Consider the following 13918-nt stretch of genomic DNA (forward strand, 5'->3'; position numbering starts at 1 on the left):
AAGGCTCATAGTGATGTGCATTACCGAGAGGGCCCAGAGATACCTCTACGATACACGGAGTGACAAATCCTAATCTCGGTCTATGCCAACCCAACAAACACCTTCGAAGACACCTGTAGAGCATCTTTATAATCACCCAGTTATGTTGTGAAGTTTGATAGCACACAAAGTGTTCCTCCGGTATTCGGGAGTTGCATAATCTCATAGCCAGAGGAACATGTATAAGTCATGAAGAAAGCAATAGCAATAAAACTCAACGATCATAATGCTAAGCTAACGGATGGGGCTTGTCCATCACATCACTCTCTAATGATGTGATCCCGTTCATCAAATGACAAAACATGTCTATGGTCAGGAAACATAACCATCTTTGATTAACAAGCTAGTCAAGTAGAGGCATACCAGGGACACTTTGTTTTGTCTATGTATTCACACATGTACTAAGTTTCCGGTTAATACAATTCTAGCATGAATAATAAACATTTATCATGATATAAGGAAATATAAATACCAACTTTATTATTGCCTCTAGGGCATATTTCCTTCACCCTCACCGGTGGCCATCTTCATCATCCCGGTGCTCTCCATGACGAGGAGGGACTAGTTCACCCTCGGGGCTAAGGGTATGTACCAGAAGCTATGTGTTTGATCTCTCTCTCTCTCTCATGTTCTTGATTTGGCATGATCTTGATGTACCGCGAGCTTTGCTACTATAGTTGGATCTTATGATGTTTCTCCCCCTCTACCTTCTTGTAACAGATTGAGTTTTCCCTTTGAAGTTATCTTATCGGATTGAGTCTTTAAGGATTTGAGAACACTTGATGTATGTATTGCATGTGCTTATCTGTGGTGACAATGGGATATTCACGTGATCCACTTGATGTATGTTTTGGTGATCAACTTGCGAGTTTTGTGACCTTGTGAACTTATGCACAGGGATTTGCACACGTTTTCGTCTTGACTCTCTGGTAGAAACTTTGGGGCACTCTTTGAAGTTCTTTGTGTTGGTTGAATAGATGAATCTAAGATTGTGTGATGCATATCGTATAATCATACCCGCGGATACTTGAGGTGACATTGGAGTATCTAGGTGACATTAGGGTTTTGGTTGATTTGTGTCTTAAGGTGTTATTTTACTATGAACTCTAGGGCAGTTTGTGACACTTATAGGAATAGCCCAATGGATTGATCGGAAAGAATAACTTTGAGGTGGTTTCGTACCCTACAATAATCTTTTCGTTTGTTCTCCGCTATTAGTGACTTTGGAGTGACTCTTTGTTGCATGTTGAGGGATAGTTATATGATCTAATTATGTTATCCTTCTTGAGAGAACTTGCACTAGTGAAAGTATGAACCCTAGGCCTTGTTTCGAAGCATTGCAATACCGTTTGTGCTCACTTTTATCATTAGTTACCTTGCTGTTTTTATATTTTCGGATTACAAAAACCTATATCTACCATCCATATTGCACCTATATCACCATCTCTTCGCCGAACTAGTGCACCTATACAATTTACCATTGTATTGGGTGTATTGGGGACACAAGAGACTCTTTGCTATTTGGTTGCAGGGTTGTTTGAGAGAGACCATCTTCATCCTACGCATCCCACGGATTGATAAACCTTAGGTAATCCACTTGAGGGAAATTTGCTACTGTCCTACAAACCTCTGCACTTGGAGGCCCAACAACGTCTACAAGAAGAAGGTTATGTAGTAGACATCAGCACGCTGAGTGCACCCACTGGGTGTAGTCCCCGAGGCTACCGCTAACTGGAGGCAGTCGGTGGTAGTCTTAGAACTGTGGATCCTTTTCCCTTGGGCTATTTGCCATTTTTTAGCTCAATACGAGTCACTTTCCAGTAGGGGCACGCTGAGTGCACCCAGTAGGCACAGTCCCCGAGACTGCTGCCGATAGGGGGCAGTCTTTAGAACTATCGCATGGCACGCGGGGTGCTCGTCAACACTCGCATTCTGGTGAGACAATAGATAGGATCTTCTTCATCGCTGGCTTGGTGGTCAGCCGAGTGATAGTAGATCAGGATGTTGTTTTCCTCGATCTTCTTCATCACCGACTCGGTGGTCAGCCGAGTGATAGCATATCAGGACTTTGTTGTCCTCGATCTTCTTCATCACCGACTCGGTGGTCAGCCGAGTGATAGTAAATCAGGACCTTGTAGTCCTCGATCTTGCAATTTTATATCATTTTTAGGACTAACCTATTAACCTAGTGCCCAGTGTCAATTGTTGTTTTTTGCTTGTTTTTGGCTTTTCAGAAAATCAATATCAAACAGAGAAAAAACTTTGGATTTATTTTTTCTGGATGACAAGGGACCCACGAAGGTTTGGGAGAAGACACGAGGAAGCGACAAGCTTAGGGGCGCGCCCTAGGGGGCGCCCCGAGGCTTGTGGGACCCTCGTGGCACCTCCTGGCCTAATTCCACCTCTATAAATTCTCAAATATTTCAAATACATCAGAGAGCCGCCCTAAGCACTTTTTCCGCCGCCATAAGTTTATGTTCTTCCGCGATCCCATTTGGGTTTACTTTGTCTACATCATGTCATCTTGCTTAAGGCGTTACTCTGTTTTATCAACTTAATACCCTAGATGCAGGCTGGATTGTGGTCGACGGGTGGAATAATAGTAGTAGAGGCAGGCAGGAGTCGAACTACTTATCTCAGACGTGATGCCTATATACATGATCATGGCCTTGAATATCATCACAACTATGCGCTTTTCTATCAATTGCCCAACAGTAATTTGTTCACAAACCGTATGCTTTTTGTTCGAGAGAGAAGCCCCTAGTGAAATCTATGGGCTCCGGGTCTACCTTTATCATATATAAAATTCAAGAATACCTTGCTGCAATTTATTTACCGTTATTTTGTGTGTGTTTTATTTTATCTATCTACCACTATGAGATTTGATCCTTGCAAATAAACGCTGAGGGGATTGACAACCCTCTTGTTTTCGTTGGGTGCAAGTATTTTCTTTTATGTGTGCACGTGCTGCTAACGAGGTTCTGTGTGGTTGTCCTACTGGATTAGTAACCTTTTTTCTTAACTGAGGGAAATACTTGTCTCTACTGTGCGGCTTCATCCTCCTCTTCAAGGAAATCCCAAAGCATCTCACAAGTAGCAGCTTCCTCTCCTCGGCTCAGAAAGGTCTTCGGTTGATCCTATTGTCCGAAAGTGAAAGGCATGTTTGACCATTTATCTGATGTCGCTATGTGGTGAACGTGATTCATCTGCCGAAGGGCTCTTTTTTCGTTGATTCCCGAAAGGATGAGTTTCGTAGGTCATTAAGATCTCGCACTCGTCGGATGCTGTTGTCGGGCGCTTGTTACACGATTCAGTGGGGTTGAGGAGGTCTTCCCCTCCCTTTGCCACCTGTTTAACTAACCAACAAGCTCTAAGGCTATGAGTTGGGTTTGTGTTCAACATGACAGAGTGGATTGGACATGGTTGATCCAGGCGTCGAGGGTGGTTCTAGTTCCTATTACAGGCCTCTTTATTTCCCGTGGTGGCTCTTCTACCTTAGAGCGTGGAAGGCGCTCGATTGGTTCTGTATGCCTATCGCGATTTGCTGCTTTGACACAAATTGAATCCCTCTGTTCTTTTTAGCCAACCAGGTGTCCTCCATGATGCAGAATCTTGATACCAAGTCCGATAGTTCGAAAATCCTTTGACTCGTTGGAGAGCGAGAGCATTCAAGATGCCCTTGTCTTAGCAATTGTGCCAAAAAGCCGTCAAGACTTCTAAGCAATTCGGAATTTTGTTCTTGGCGAACAAGAATCTCATCTAGAATTGCCGAATTGTATCGCGTGGTTGTTCTTTAACATAGACTAGGTCCCAGACATCGGGTGGCCCAAAATTGCTCGGGTTGTACTCGATGTGGTGGTGGGTGTGATACGTCCATTTTGCATCATGCTTTTATATCGATATTTATTGCATTATGGGCTGTTATTACACATTATGTCACAATACTTATGCCTACTCTCTCTTATTTTACAAGGTTTACATGAAGAGGGAGAATGTCGGCAGCTGGAATTCTAGGCCGGAAAAGGAGCAAATATTAGAGACCTATTCTGCACAACTCCAAAAGTCCTGAAACTCCACGAAAGTCAGTTTTGGAATATATGAAAAATATTGGGCGAAGAAAGCACCAGAGGGGGGCCACCCACCGTCCACGAGGGTGGGGGCGCGCCCTACCCCCTGGGTGCGCCCCTTGCCTCGTGGGCCCCCTGGCAGGCCTTCGGTGCCCATCTTTGGCTATATGAAGTCTTTCACCCTGGAAAAAATCAGAAGCAATCTTTTCGGGACGAAGCACCGCCGCCACGAGGCGAAACCTGGCGAAACCAATCTAGGGCTCCGACGGAGCTGTTCTGCCGGGGAAACATCTCTCCGGGAGGGGGAAATCATCACCATCATCATCACCATCGATCCTCTCATCGGGATGGGGTCAATCTCCATCAACATCTTCACCAGCACCATCTCCTCTCAAACCCTAGTTCATCTCTTGTATCCAATCTTTGTCCCAAAACCTCAGATTGGTACCTGTGGGTTGCTAGTAGTGTTGATTACTCCTTGTAGTTGATGCTAGTTGGTTTATTTGGTGGAAGATCATATGTTCAGATCCTTTATGCATATTAATACCCCTCTGATTATGAACATGAATATGATTTGTGAGTAGTTACGTTTGTTCCTGAGGACATGGGAGAAGTCTTGCTATAAGTAGTCATGTGAATTTGGTATTCATTCGATATTTTGATGAGATGTATGTTGTCTTTCCTCTAGTGGTGTTATGTGAACGTCGACTACATGACACTTCACCATTGTTTGGGCCTAGAGTAAGGCATTCGGAAGTAATAAGTAGATGATGGGTCGCTAGAGTGACAGAAGCTTAAACCCTAGTTTATGTGTTGCTTCTTAAGGGGCTGATTTGGATCCATATGTTTCATGCTATGGTTAGGTTTACCTTAATACTTCTTTTGTAGTTGCGGATGCTTGCAATAGCGGTTAATCATAAGTGGGATGCTTGTCCAAGGAAGGGCAGTACCCAAGCACCGGTCCACCCACATATCAAATTATCAAAGTAACGAACGCGAATCATATGAGCGTGATGAAAACTAGCTTGACGATAATTCCCATGTGTCCTTGGGAGCGTTTTCCTTTATATAAGAGTTTTTCCAGGCTTTTCCTTTGCTACAAAAAGGATTGGGCCACCTTGCTTCACCTTGTTTACTTTTATTACTTGTTACCCGTTACAAATTACCTTACCACAAAACTATCTGTTACCGATAATTTCAGTGCTTGCATAGAATACCTTAGTGAAAACCGCTTGTCATTTCCTTCTGCTCCTCGTTGGTTCGACACTCTTACTTATCGAAAGGACTACGATAGATCCCCTATACTTGTGGGTCATCAAGACTCTTTTCTGGCGCCGTCGCCGGGGAGTGAAGCGCGTTTGGTAGGTGGAATTTGGTTAGGAAAAAATTATATAGTATGCTAAAATTTACTATCACTTGTTACTATGGAACATAATCCTTTGAGGGGCTTGTACGGGGTATCTTCAGCCCGACCAGTAGAGCAAAGAGTTGCTCCTAAACCTACTGAACCTACTGAAAATGCTTACTTTGAAATTTCTTCGGGTATGATAGAGAAACTGCTAGCTAATCCTTTTACATGAGATGGAACATTGCATCCCGATTTGCACCTAATCTATGTGGATGAAGTTTGTGGATTATTTAAGCTTGCAGGTATGCCCGAGGATGTTAACAAGAAGAAGGTATTCCCTTTATCTTTGAAGGTAAAGGCATTGACATGGTTTAGGCTATGTGATGATATTGGATCATGGAACTACAACCGATTGAAATTGGAATTTCATCAGAAGTTTTATCCTATGCATCTGGTTCATCGTGATCGTAATTATATATATAATTTTTGGCCTCGTGAAGGAGAAAGTATCGCTCAAGCTTGGGGGAGACTTAAGTCAATGTTATATTCATGCCCCAATCATGAGCTCTCAAGAGAAATTATTATTCAAAAAAATTATGCTCGGCTTTCTCTCAATAATCGCTCCATGCTCGATACTTCTTGTACTGGTTCTTTTATGATGAAGACTATTGAATTCAGATGGGATTTATTGGAAAGAATTAAACGCAACTCCGGAGATTGGGAACTCGACGAAGGTAAGGAGTCAGGTATAACACCTAAGTTTGATTGTGTTAAATCTTTTATGGATACCGATGTTTTCCGTGAATTTATCACTAAATATGGACTTGACTCTGAGATAGTAGCTTCTTTCTGTGAATCATTTGCTACTCATGTTGATCTCCCTAAGGAGAAGTGGTTTAAATATCATCCTCCCATTGAAGTAAAAGTAGTTGAACCTATTAATGTTGAAGAAAAGACTATCACTTATAATGTTGATCCTACTGTTCCTACCGCTTATATTGAGAAACCACATTTCCCTGTTAGAATAAAGGATCATGCTAAAGCTTCAACTGTGGTCAACAAAATTAATATTAGAATACCCAAACCCTCTGAGCAAATCAAAGTTGAACCTAATATTGATATGGTTAAAGATCTCTTGGTTGATAATATTGATGGGCATGTTATTTACTTTTGCGATGAAGTTGCTAGGATTGCTAGACCCGATACTAAAAATAAACATAGACTTGTTGTAGGCATGCCTGTTATTTCTGTTAAAATAGGAGATCATTGCTATCATGGTTTATGTGATATGGGTGCTAGTGCGAGCGCAATACCTCATTCTTTATACGAAGAAATTATCCATGATATTGCACCTGCTGAGTTAGAAGGTATTGATGTTACAATTAAGCTTGCCAATAGAGATACTATTTCACCAATTGGGATTGTAAGAGATGTTGAAGTCTTGTGTGGGAAAGTTAAATATCCTACTTATTTTCTTGTTCTTGCTTCCCCACAAGATGACTTTTGTCCCATTATATTTGGTAGACCCTTCTTGAATACTTTTAATGCTAAGATAGACTACAAAAAGGATGTTGTTATTACTGGATTAGGGGATATGTCTAATGATTTTAATTTTGCTAAATTTCATAGACAACCCCATGATAAAGAATTGCTTAGTAAATATGAAATTATTGGTCTTGCTTCTATTACCGTGCCTCCTAACGATCCTTTAGAACAATATTTGCTAGACCATGAAAATGATATGTTTATGAATGAAAGAAGGGAAATAGATGAAGTATTCTTTAAACAGGGACCTATTTTGAAACACAACTTACCTGTTGAAATTCTAGGGGATCCTCCTCCACCCAAGGGTGATCCCGTGTTTGAGCTTAAACCATTACCTGATACTCTTAAGTATGCTTATCTTGATGAAAAGAAGATATATCCTGTTATTATTAGTGCTAATCTTTCAGAGCAGGAAGCAGAGAAATTATTGAAAACTCTGAAGAAGCACCGTGCTGCTATTGGATATACTCTGGATGATCTTAAGAGCATTAGTCCCACTCTATGCCAGCACAAAATAAAATTAGAGAAAGATGCTAAACCGGTTGTTGATCACGAACGACGGTTAAATCCTAAGATGAAAGAAGTGGTAAGAAAAGAAATATTAAAGCTTCTGGAGGCAGGTATAATTTATCCCGTTGCTGATAGTCAGTGGGTAAGTCCTGTCCATTGTGTCCCTAAGAAGGGAGGTATTACTGTTGTTCCTAATGATAAAGATGAATTGATCCCACAAAGAATTGTTACAGGTTATAGAACGGTAATTGATTTCTGCAAACTGAATAAAGCTACTAAAAAGGATCATTACCCTTTACCTTTTATTGATCAAATGCTAGAAAGATTATCCAAACATACACATTTTTGCATTCTAGACAGTTATTCTGGTTTCTCTCAAATACCTGTGTCAAAAGAGGATCAGGAAAAGACCACTTTTACTTGCCCTTTCGGTACCTTTGCTTATAGATTTAGTTTATGCAATGCACCTGCTACCTTTCAAAGATGTATGACTGCTATATTCTCTGACTTTTGTGAAAATATTGTTGAGGTTTTCATGGATGATTTCTCCGTGTATGGAACTTCTTTTGATGATTGCTTAAGCAACCCTGATCGAGTTTTGTAGAGATGTGAAGAAACTAATCTTGTCTTGAATTGGGAGAAGTGCCACTTTATGGGGCATAAAATTTCTGAAAGAGGTATTGAAATTGATAAAGCTAAAGTTGATGCTATTGAAAAGATGCCGTGTCCTAAGGACATTAAAGGTATAAGAAGTTTCCTTGGTCATGCCGGTTTCTACAGGAGGTTCATTAAAGACTTCTCAAAAATTTCTAGGCCTCTGACTAATCTCTTACAAAAAGATGTTCCTTTTTTCTTTGATGATGATTGTGTAGAAGCATTTGAAATACTTAAGAAAGCCTTGATTTCTACACCTATTGTTCAGCCACCTGATTGGAATTTACCCTTTGAAATTATGTGTGATGCTAGTGATTATGCTGTAGGTGCTCTTCTAGGACAAAGAGTTGATAAGAAATTAAATGTTATCCAATATGCTAGTAAAACTCTAGACAGTGCCCAAAGAAATCATGCTACTACTGAAAAAGAATTTTTAGCAGTTGTATTTGCTTGTGATAAGTTCAGACCTTATATTGTTGATTCTAAAGTAACTGTTCACACTAATCATGCTGCTATTAAATATCTTATGGAAAAGAAAGATGCTAAACCTAGACTTATTAGATGGGTTCTCCCACTACAAGAATTTGATTTGCATATTACAGATAGAAAGGGAGCTGAGAACCCCGCTGTAGACAACTTGTCTAGGTTAGAGAATGTTCTTGATGACCCGCTACCTATTGATGATAGCTTCCCTGATGAACAATTAGCTGTCAGGAATGCTTCTCGTACTGCTCCATGGTATGCTGATTATGCTAATTACATTGTTGCTAAATTTATACCACCTAGTTTCACATACCAGCAAAAGAAAAAGTTTTTATATGATTTAAGACATTACTTCTGGGATGAACCACACCTTTATAAAGAAGGAGTAGATGGTGTTATTAGACGTTGTGGACCCGAGCATGAACAGGAACAGATCCTACGCAAGTGTCACTCCGAGGCTTATGGAGGACACCACGCTGGAGATAGAACTGCACATAAGGTATTGCAATCCGGTTTTTATTGGCCTACTCTTTTAAAGATGCCCGTAAGTTTGTCTTGTCTTGTGATGAATGTCAAAGAATTGGTAATATTAGTAGACCTCAAGAAATTCCTATGAACTATTCACTTGTTATTGAACCATTTGCTGTTTGGGGCTTTGATTATATGGGACCGTTTCATTCCTCTAATGGGTATACACATATTTTAGTTGCTGTTGATTACGTTACTAAGTGGGTAGAAGCTATTCCAACTAGTAGTGCTGATCATAACACCTCTATTAAGATGCTTAAAGAAGTTATTTTTCCGAGGTTTGGAGTCCCTAGATATTTAATGACTGATGGTGGTTCACATTTTATTCATGGTGCCTTTCGTAAAATGCTTGCTAAGTATGATGTTAATCGTAGAATTGCATCTCCATATCATCCACAATCTAGTGGTCAAGTAGAACTAAGTAATAGAGAGATTAAATTAATTTTGCAAAAGACTGTTAATAGATCTAGAAAGAATTGGTCCAAAAAACTTGATGATGCATTATGGGCCTATAGAACTGCATATAAAAACCCAATGGGTATGTCTCCATATAAAATGGTTTATGGAAAAGCATGTCACTTACCTCTCGAACTAGAACATAAGGCATATTGGGCCATTAAAGAGCTCAATTATGATTTCAAACTTGCCGGTGAGAAGAGGCTATTTGACATTAGCTCAGTTGATGAGTGGAGAACCCAGGCCTATGAGAATGCCAAACTGTTTAAAGAAAAAGTTAAAAGATGGCATGACAAAAGGATACAAAAGTGTGAGTTTAATGTAGGTGATTATGTTTTGCTATACAACTCTCGTTTAAGATTTTTTGCAGGAAAACTTCTCTCTAAATGGGAAGGCCCTAACGTTATCGAGAAGGTCTATCGTTTCGGTGCCAGAAAAATCAACAACTTCGAAGGCACAAATCCAAAGGTGGTGAACGATCAAAGAATCAAACATTATATCTTAGGTAATCCAATAAATGTTGAAACTAATGTTATTGATACCATAACCCTGGAGGAATACATAAGGGACACTTTCCAGAATGTTTCAGACTCCGAAAAGGAATAGGTATGTGGTACGGTAAGTAAACCGACTCCAAAACAGTTCTAATGATAAATTTTCTCCGTTTTGGAATGTTTAAGAACATAGGAAAATAAGAAGTAGTCTGAAAGGGACACGAGGCACCCACGAGGGTGGAGGGCGCGCCCCCCTGCCTCGTGGGCACCTCGTGTGCCCTCCGGACTCCGTTTTCTTGCACGATACTTCTTTTGGTCGGTAAAAATTCATTATATAATCTTCCGAAGGTTTTGACCCTCGTATCACGCAAATATCCTCTGTTTTTATTTCAAGTTGTTTTCTGCCAGAGTTGTCATGGCCAGGCATCATGTCGTCCCCCTCCTCCAACAATGAGGGCAACGATGCTTGGCTAATGAAGATAGAGCTGAAGAGAGAAGAACCCGGGGAGATCGACAAGGATGGTAGGATCAAGAAGGCCACAGAGGATCAAGCTCCGGCAGCAGAAGAAGAAGACATCCTTCAACCTCATTACAATCTTCCTACCCCTACTGAAATTGAAGGTTTCAAGATGATTGAAATAGTTCGGGTGCAGAATAAGTATCTAACTCGTGAAAACATTCTGTTGCAAGAGCATATCACCGCACTCAAGGGAATTATTCGTAAGTTGGAGCACCTCCTATGCTCGATGTTGGATGACAAGCCTACGTCATCAACAACTCCATCATCACCACCTCCGAAGAAAGAGACATAAATACATGGGTATGGGCACTCCCCTTGGCAACTGCCAAGCTTGGGGGAGGTGCCCTGGTATCGTATCACCATCACGCTCCTATGTTTATCGTTTTTCTTAGTTCGATCCTTTTAGTAATATCTTGATTTAGTAGAATAAAGTTTTGGTATGATCTATTTTTGAGTTTTTGCTTTAAGATCCTTCTATGTAGTCGAGTTCGTGAGCTATATATAATAAAGATTAGTTTTGAGTCAAGGGCTTGATTATCTTGCTATGATCTTGAGGGAATAAAAATAAAAGAGAAGAGAAAGAATAAAAAGAATTAAAGAGATCATGTTGATCTTATGGAGAGTAATGACTTCACATATAAAAGAGTATGATGAATAAATGTTGAGAGTTGACAAACATAGTTTTGGTCATCGTTGCAATTAATAGGAAGTAATAAAGAAAGAGAGGTTTTCACATATAAATATACTATCTTGGACATCTTTCATGATTGTGAGCACTCATTAAAATATGACATGCTAAAAATTTGATGTTGGACAAGGAAGACAACGTAATGGGTTATGTTTTCTTATATCCGAAATAAAGTATATTGTCATGGATCATCCAACATGTTGAGTTGCCTTTCCCCCTGATGCTAGCCAAATTCTTTGCACCAAGTAGAGATACTACTTGTGCTTCCAAATATCCTTAAACCCGGTTTTGCCATGAGAGTCCACCATATCTGCATATGGATTGAATAAGATCCTTCAAGTAAGTTGTCATTGTTGCGTGCAATAAAAAATTGCTCTCTAAATATGTATGATTTATTAGTGTGGAGAAAATAAGCTTTATACGATCTTGTGATGTGGAAGCAATAAAAGCGACGAACTGCATAATAAAGGTCCATATCACAAGTGGCAATATAAAGTGACGTTCTTTTGCATTAAGATTTCGTGCATCCAACCATAAAAGCACATGACAACCTCTACTTCCCTCTGCGAAGGGCCTATCTTTTATTCTTGTCTTATACCTTATACAAGAGTCATGGTGATCTTCACCTTTCCTTTTTACGTTTTATCCTTTGGCAAGCACATTGTGTTGGAAAGATCCTGATATATATATATATATATATCCAATTGGATGTAAGTTATCATAAAGTATTATTGTTGACATTACCCTTGAGGTAAAAGGTTGGGAGGCAACATTATAAGCCCCTGTCTTTCTCTGTGTCTGATTAAAACTCCATACCCATAAGTATTGTGTGAGTGTTAGCAATTATGAAATACTAAATGATAGTTGAGTATGTGGACTTTCTGAAAAGCTCTTATATTGACTCTTTCCGATGTTATGATAAATTGCAATTGCTTCAATGACTGAGATTATAGTTTGTTGGTTCTCAATGAAGTTTCTGATTCATACTTGACATTGTGAATAGATTGTGACTTTAGCATAAGAAATCATATGACAATATATATATGTTGTTATTATAAGAATGATCATGATACCCTCATGTCCGTATTTTATTTTATCGACACCTCTATCTCTAAACATGTGGACATATTTTTCGTTATTGGCTTCCGCTTGAGGACAAGCGAGGTCTAAGCTTGGGGGAGTTGATACGTCCATTTTGCATCATGCTTTTATATCGATATTTATTGCATTATGGGCTGTTATTACACATTATGTCACAATACTTATGCCTATTCTCTCTTATTTTACAAGGTTTACATGAAGAGGGAGAATGCCGGCAGCTGGAATTCTGGGCTGGAAAAGGAGCAAATATTAGAGACCTATTCTACACAACTCCAAAAGTCCTGAAATTCACGAAAGTCAGTTTTGGAATATATAAAAAATATTGGGCGAAGAAAGCACCAGTGGGGGGCCACCCACCGTCCACGAGGGTGGGGGGCGCGCCCTACCCCCTGGGCGTGCCCCTGCCTCGTGGGCCCCCTGGCAGGCCTCCGGTGCCCATCTTTGGCTATATGAAGTCTTTCGCCCTGGAAAAAATCAGAAGCAATCTTTTCAGGACGAAGCACCGCCGCCACGAGGCGGAACCTGGCGAAACCAATCTAGGGCTCCGGCGGAGCTGTTCTGCCGGGGAAACATCTCTCCGGGAGGGGGAAATCATCACCATCGATCCTCTCATCAGGATGGGGTCAATCTCCATCAACATCTTCACCAGCACCATCTCCTCTCAAACCCTAGTTCATCTCTTGTATCCAATCTTTGTCCCAAAACCTCAGATTGGTACCTGTGGGTTGCTAGTAGTGTTGATTACTCCTTGTAGTTGATGCTAGTTGGTTTATTTGGTGGAAGATCATATGTTCAGATCCTTTATGCATATTAATACCCCTCTGATTATGAACATGAATATGATTTGTGAGTAGTTATGTTTGTTCTTGAGGACATGGGAGAAGTCTTGCTATAAGTAGTCATGTGAATTTGGTATTCGTTCGATATTTTGATGAGATGTATGTTGTCTTTCCTCTAGTGGTGTTATGTGAACGTCGACTACATGACACTTCACCATTGTTTGGGCCTAGAGTAAGGCATTGGGAAGTAATAAGTAGATGATGGGTCGCTAGAGTGATAGAAGCTTAAACCCTAGTTTATGTGTTGCTTCGTAAGGGGCTGATTTGGATCCATATGTTTCATGCTATGGTTAGGTTTACCTTAATACTTCTTTTGTAGTTGCGGATGCTTGCAATAGCGGTTAATCATAAGTGGGATGCTTGTCCAAGGAAGGGCAGTACCCAAGCACCGGTCCACCCACATATCAAATTATCAAAGTAACGAACGCGAATCATATGAGCGTGATGAAAACTAGCTTGACGATAATTCCCATGTGTCCTTGGGAGCGTTTTCCTTTATATAAGAGTTTTTCCAGGCTTTTCCTTTGCTACAAAAAGGATTGGGCCACCTTGCTTCACCTTGTTTACTTTTATTACTTGTTACCCGTTACAAATTACCTTATCACAAAACTATCTGTTACCGATAATTTCAGTGCTGGCATAGAAT

Source organism: Triticum aestivum, chromosome 1D (assembly GCF_018294505.1).
Source record: "Triticum aestivum cultivar Chinese Spring chromosome 1D, IWGSC CS RefSeq v2.1, whole genome shotgun sequence".
NCBI classification, from domain to species: Eukaryota; Viridiplantae; Streptophyta; class Magnoliopsida; order Poales; family Poaceae; genus Triticum; species Triticum aestivum.